Here is a 7,218-nt window from a genome sequence, read left to right as displayed (position 1 = left end):
AAACTATCACATTTGTGAATGATAGGATATAGCACATGGTAATTGTGAGATATAAATATTAAGTTTGTATGTATACAAAAGAGAAGAAACAGTGAGCAATGCCAATAATGGTAGGTGGCAAAATAAAACATTATAAGAGTGAGGATAAAATGGGAAAATAAACTATAAGTAAATGAGCATGTGTTACGTAACAGAGCTTGATAACTCCATCATGACTAAAAAAGAATTTAAGTGATAATGAGATTGAATTTATAGATACAATAATTTTTGGAAAAGTCAGGCTGAATTATGTAAACTTCATGTGTTAACTAATAAAAAGTATTTGAAATCTTAAATGTCATTGGCAGTTAGGTTAAAGTAATCATGGAAAATTGTTCCTTCGATGCTGCATAAAGTATTTTAAATTGAAGGAATGTGGCTGGGAAAAATTGCCATACTCCATCTTTCCACAGCTAAGACCTTATGAAGGATTTTTACAGAGGAACTATCTGTCATGGAGTTGGGTTTTGGAAGATATCTTTCCTACAGGCAGAAGAATGTGGGGATCTGAGAATATTCTATTGTGGTGAAAAAACCTGTAGGAGAATGTGGAACATTTATTATGCATCTTAGATGAAGTACCCAAAGAAATCCCATAGTATTTCCGTTGTGTGGGTTCTGTAGGAAAAAAATTCTACATTCTATTCCAAAGTGTCCCCACCTGTTGACACTTGTACATGCTTGGCCTGATTTGCATAACCGAATAAGGTTTTTGATGTCATACCAATTACTCATAAATCCAATAAAAAAGAAAGCTAAATATCTGCTGTGCATGATGTCATATCATATAACCTTTCAATTCGTTATCAAAGTACCTATTTCCTTTCTAGTGACTTAAATTTTATACTATTACTATGCTCATTTTACTCCTGAGGAAATACCTACTGATATCAAGTAATATTCAAGAAATACTATGGTGCCGTGTTGAGGTAGTTCTCTATCCTGACACTGGTCTTTGGAAAAGCTTTAAATTTAATTTTTCCTGCACTCTGAAATTTATATGCATTTTCAAGTACTTCATAGTTCTTATTGTTTGTCACTTACCCAACTTAAAAAATTTGCTACATTGGAAAATGAAGAGCTTTTTGTTCAATATTGTTTCAACTGTTATCACTGAAGACACAGTATACATTTCATTGTGAATGCCTCCTGATGCATAATGTAATATGCAATCAATAATATTTAAACATTTTCAAAATTGGTTCTACAAAAGTGAAAAGATTATAATACATCTACAGCACAGCTCCAGAACGTCCCGAGACTACTGTGTTACTAGGAGTCAGAAGGGCACTGGAAAGAACACAGAACAACAAAGAAGCTATTAAATTGATCATTTTGTAGGAATGTTAGCATTTCAAAATTTTTTTAACATATAAGTTAATTATCTCACAGCTGAAGAGGTGAGACGGAAGAAACTGTAGAAACTCATGATAGGTATTTCCTCTAATACAATTAGTTTTACTAAGCTGAGATTCAGCAGAGTTGATCTACCCCTCATGACTGGCATTAGCTATCTATGAGGAAATCGAATTTTATTATTTGAAACATAACGATGTCTACTCTGTTTTTCATCCTTCCTGTCTTAACTTTGTTTTTGATTATTCCACTTACACAAAATTATTATTTACTATGTAATCATCACATAAGTGAAGACTAACTTTTGAAATAATGTAACAGTGGAAGTGTAGCATTTTCAGCAACACTCTTAATAGAGACGCATCGAACTTCTCAATGCTTCTATTCTTTTACTTATTTCAAATTTTGGTTCTTACTTCTGTGGATAAACTTTCATATTTTGTCCACAGGAACAAAGAAAACCAGAGTGGCAGAGTCACCTTTGTTCTTTTGGGCTTCTCAGAATATCCAGAACTCCAGTTGCCCCTGTTCTTGGTATTCCTGACCATCTACGCAATCACAGTGGTGGGGAACCTGGGCATGATTGTGATTATCAAGATCAATCCCAAACTCCACACCCCCATGTACTTTTTTCTCAGCCACTTATCCTTTGTTGATTTCTGTTACTCTACAGTAGTTACACCTAAACTCTTAGAAAATTTGGTTGTGAAAGACAGAACCATCTCCTTCACAGGATGCATCATGCAGTTGTTCTTTGCAGGCATATTTGTCGTGACAGAAATGTTCATGTTGGCAGCGATGGCATATGACCGATTTGTAGCAGTTTGTAATCCTCTTGTCTACACAGTTGTAATGTCTCAGAAGCTTTGTTCCTTGTTGGTGGGTGCATCATACTGTTCTTTAATATTCACATGTTTTTTGTTGACCTTATCCTTTTGTGGGAATAACTTCATAAATAATTTGGCTGTGAGCATGGTGCCATTGTTGCTGTTTCCTGTTCAGATACATACATTAACCAGATCATGTTTGTCTCTGCCACGTTCAATGAAATATGCAGTCTGATGATCATTCTTACTTCGTATGTTTTCATTTTTATTACTGTCATGAAGATGCCTTCAACTAGGGGACGCCACAAAGCCTTCTCCACATGTGCCTCCCACCTAACCACCATTACCATTTTCCATGGGAGCATCCTTTTTCTCTACTGTGTTCCTAACTCCAAAAGTTCATGGCTCATGGTCAAGGTAGCATCCGTCTTTTACACAGTGGTCATCCCCATGCTGAACCCACTGATCTACAGCCTCAGAAACAAAGATGTGAAAGATACACTCAAGAAGTTAATCAATATTAGATTGTTCTGTGATAAAATATAAAGATAGAAATATCCATTATTTCTTTTTGAGAGTCTGGTAAGAATTGTCCAATAGCAAAGCAGTACATAAATATGGTAACCTTTTAACTGGCAGTTCAATATCCATTCACTCTAATGTTTAGTGAATAATTTTAATGTTACAAATAATGTTAGGGATAAAAACTTACACTACTTAAACTAAGTTTTTGATTCAGAAATAGAAACGCAAAAGTCTCTGTGTTAGCATACATGACTGTGTGATTGCCCAGGACAAATTTGTGTTCAATAGAAGTCATGTGGAATTTTTGAGTTGATCTGAAGTGTTATATCTTGCAAGGAGGAAGTTTATTTCTTAATATAAAAGTAGTACATTAAGAGCTGTTCAACATAAAACCATAAATATCTAAAAAAATATATATTTAATTCCATACAAACCACTTTAGCATCGGAAGATTCACAGACAAGCAAAGCTAAATAGGAAATATATGTCCCTTAAAAAGTTCCTGGACCAGCCCCTTGGTGTTGTGTTTAAGTTTGGCACACTCCAGAATATGGTTTAGTTAAATTATAATTGGTAGTATAACAAAATATGCAATATTTTCTTTCTATGCAGTAGCACAAGAAAATGGTACACATTTTGGAAATATGTACCCATCACTCTAGTTTTTCCATTTATGTCAAAGTAGTTGTATATCATTTATGTATTTATTGGAAATTTTATTGACATAATTTTAGATTTATTTTAAGTTGTTTGTAGTAAGTAATATAGAGAGATCCCAATGTCTTTTACCCAGGTTCCCCCATGACAGTACAATACAGCAACCAGGATGTTGATAATACAATGCATACATCTTATTCAGGCACCAGTGATTTATTGACAAAAAGCAAACAATCATGAACTCCAGTGGGATGTAATAATAACAATCCTTTTGAATCAGCGACTTGATTAAGCTAGCTCAGCTGATACCAACTGGGTCACTTTAGTGTCAAGACTGAGCTAATCAGATGAACTTCAATCTACAGACCTGTTTGTAGGCCATCCTTGTTGGACCATTTGGCTAATGGTCTATGTTGAATGCTGAGTCACAATAATGTATGCCCAAACACAAAAGCGTAATTCAAACTCCTGTTAGGGTATCACCTGCTGTTATTTTATGAATCAAAGCAAAACACATGGATAAGCCCAAAGTCAAAGTGTGAGAAAGTTATCTACCTCTTATAGAACAGTAAAATTGCAAGTCAGTGGTTAGGGGTGTAGGGAGAAATGTAAAGTTTGGTTCAAACTCTACCAAAGATTGATTAAAACATTTACCTCAAGAAACACATTATTTCTTGATAATGCCAGATAACTCTATGGCAGATAACAGATAACTCACGACCGAGACACGTTTTACCAAAGTTTTCTAATAATTGATGGGTCATTGGGTTACTTTAAGTGAAAAGACTGGTCGAGATTAAATATAAGAGCTTGCCTTTTCTACTTGTGTCTTAGTAATCATGATTAAGGTTTACAAGCAAAGAATAGAGCGATATCCACGTGTTGTTGTTCTAATTTAACCCATTAAATGTTACTTGTTTCTGTCATGATTAAGAGATTTATTTCCATATGGAAGTTGAATTTCTTTACCAGAATGCTTTACATCAAATCATGTCTTGTGTGACTACTCTTTAGGGATATACAACAACATTCTCAATACTCATAGTGTATCACAGTAGTAACAAAGGATTTACTTTAATTTTTAAATGTTTGTCAAGAAGGGGATATAAGTAACTGTTCCTATCAGATACTATAAAAACCTGTGTGTGTGTGTGTAGTTTAATAAACATCTTTAAGAAGAGAAAAAAGATTTAGAAAGTTTGAGCATGCATCATGGAACATTTGATATATTCATTAAGGACTCTAAGCTAAAAACTAGAATATCTTATTCTTAAATATTGATTTTGAAGTTATGTAACTTTTAATTTTTGCACTCTAGTTTTCTGTCTCTTAGTAGAAAATAAAACAAAAGCACAAAAGAGTGAATAGTTGCAAAATCCTTTTAGAACAGGATGTTGTTTTACTTTGGTAAATACTCTTGAATGATCAGTTAATTTACACAAATGTAAGGCAAAAATGTATGTTAGATAATATCTTAGTTCACTAATGGTTGTGTTAAGTGATGCTTACAGGTTAATTTTTTTCTGCCAATGAATTCATATGCTGCTCTTCTTTTAAAATTTTGGATGTAGTAGGTATAAATGTGACTGTTTTTCCTTGAAGGCCTATGCCAAGACAGTATTTAACAGTACTTTCTTTATTTCCTGATTTGTGTCCTAGAGGAGTACGTGTAGGAATCACATAGCTGGATTTAAAATATCAGCACGTTAACCCCTATGGCTGAACTGAAGAATACAGTGGATCTACAGCCTAGATAGGGATAAATACCTTACCCCCCCTCTCCCAACTCCCAGCTAAAGGAATGCATATTTAGGATATAACAAACAATAAGCCCAAATTATTGAAAGTAAAAATTTGTACAGCGTCATGTTAAATGTGTTTCTATAAAAAAACATGTGCCAACACTTAAGCAAAATAGACTAAAAAGCACATCATAACAACTATAATTATGTTGGAGTCATTGGATAGATGTGACTATAATTTTTTCATGATTTTAAGAATTATAGCCTTTATACAGAGGTAAATTATTTTTGAGACATAAAGATCCACATGTTAATGGTTTAGAAGAAATTATATTCTAAATTGCAGAAGAGGAAGTTTCCTCTAATTATTTTGTTTTTAGCTCATAAAAATAAATGTTGTCAGGATGCTCCAAGGCCTGTGTCCCCAAAGTCAGTTAGTTAGACATAAAACAAACAACGTGATCATGGAGTATAGTTTCCAGACCTGTTTATAGCTCATGGACATATTATACAAATCCAGGCTAATGAGTTTTGATTTGATTCATTCAGTATAAAATCTGTTTATTCCTCAAGGACATGTCTATGTTTCCTCCAAAATTTCCTGACAGTTGCAAAAATGGCATTTCTTGGTATCTTTATTAAGTTATATTTAGCAAGAATCATCAACTTTCTGACTAAGGCATTGGAAAAAATTAAACAAAAATTTCAATTTTGAGACAGAATATGTATGGAGTTTTAAACACTAACAAGGAAGTCTTAAATAAAAAAATATATCAAGATCTGGCTTTTGGTGAGTTGATTCTACCTAGAATCATCTTTTCAATGTGAAGTGAAGGACATTGGCACACATATATCCATAAGAATAGCAAAATATGCCAGGCATTGCATAAATATTGTGAAGATATGAGTGGAAAGAAAATAGAGTAAGAGAAAAGACATTTAGATTAACCAGCAATGTTTTCTTGGAAGAGTTATGTAGTAACATGTGTAGTGATGACACAGTGTAAAAGAACCAGGGTAGATGTGCCGTTTCAGAGGTGTAAACATATTATATTAGAAAATATAAATGGATTGTTTTCGTACAATAAAAATTTAAAATACTGTTGTGAATGAAGTTGTATTGCAGTGAAAAAAAGATGTGGTTATATAGCTCATGGACATATTATACAAATCCAGGCTAATGAGTTTTAATTTGATTCATTCAGTGTAAAATGCCTTCCCAAACCCCGACAGTATTGCATTCCAGGCTAAGTAAGAGTAAACAAAATTTAAGCATAATTGTGGTTATAAGGATCAATCCCAAACTCTACACACCCCTGTACTTTTTTCTCAGCCATTTATCCTTTTTCGGTTTTTGTTATTCCAGCGTATTTACACCCACACTGCCAGAAATCTTAGTTGTGGAAGACACAGCTGTCTCCTTCAAAGGATGCATGGTAAAATTTTTCTTTGGCTGTGCATTTGTGATTACAGATGTTCATGTTAGCAGTGATGGCCTGTGACTTGTTTGTGGCTCTTACTAATCCTCTTTTCTACACAGTCGCTATGTCTCATAAACTCAGTACCCTCCTAGCAGCTGGAACCTACATATGATTTGAATATATTCCCTGACAATCACATACTCTGTTTTGGAACTATCCTTTTGTGGTTCTAATACCATAAATCACTTTGGCTGTGAGTATTCTGCCGTTATCTCTTTATCCTGTTCTGACAGCTATTTCAGTCAGTTGATATGTTTAGTCATTTCTGTATTCAGTGAGGCTTGTAGCCCCTGATTATCCTCTCCTCCTATCTTGTCATGATTGTCACAATCATCCAGAAGCCTTCTACTAATGGACTCCAAAAATCCTTCTCCACCTGTGCTCCCCACCTGACTGCCATCACCATTTTCCATGGGATCATCCTTCTTGTCTACTGCGTGCCCACCTCCAGGAGCTCATGGCTCCTGATCAAAGTGGCCGCTGTGTTTTTTACAGTTGTGATCTCCCTGCTGAACCCCATTATCTACAGCCTTAGGAACAAAGATGTGAAAGAGGCTGTCAGGGGTTTAATCAACTCCAAACTACTTTCTC

The 7,218-nt window shown here is 34.4% G+C and overlaps 1 pseudogene; it reads left to right on the top strand.

The window, feature by feature from the left end:
• Window positions 1–992: 992 nt before the first annotated feature.
• LOC138916591 (olfactory receptor 5D18-like) lies at window positions 993–5,350 on the top strand (annotated as a pseudogene).
• The last annotated feature ends 1,868 nt before the right edge of the window (window positions 5,351–7,218 follow it).

This window comes from Equus caballus, chromosome 12, assembly GCF_041296265.1.
Source record: "Equus caballus isolate H_3958 breed thoroughbred chromosome 12, TB-T2T, whole genome shotgun sequence".
Classification (NCBI taxonomy): Eukaryota; Metazoa; Chordata; class Mammalia; order Perissodactyla; family Equidae; genus Equus; species Equus caballus.
This window is presented reverse-complemented; position numbering and strand designations above follow the sequence as displayed.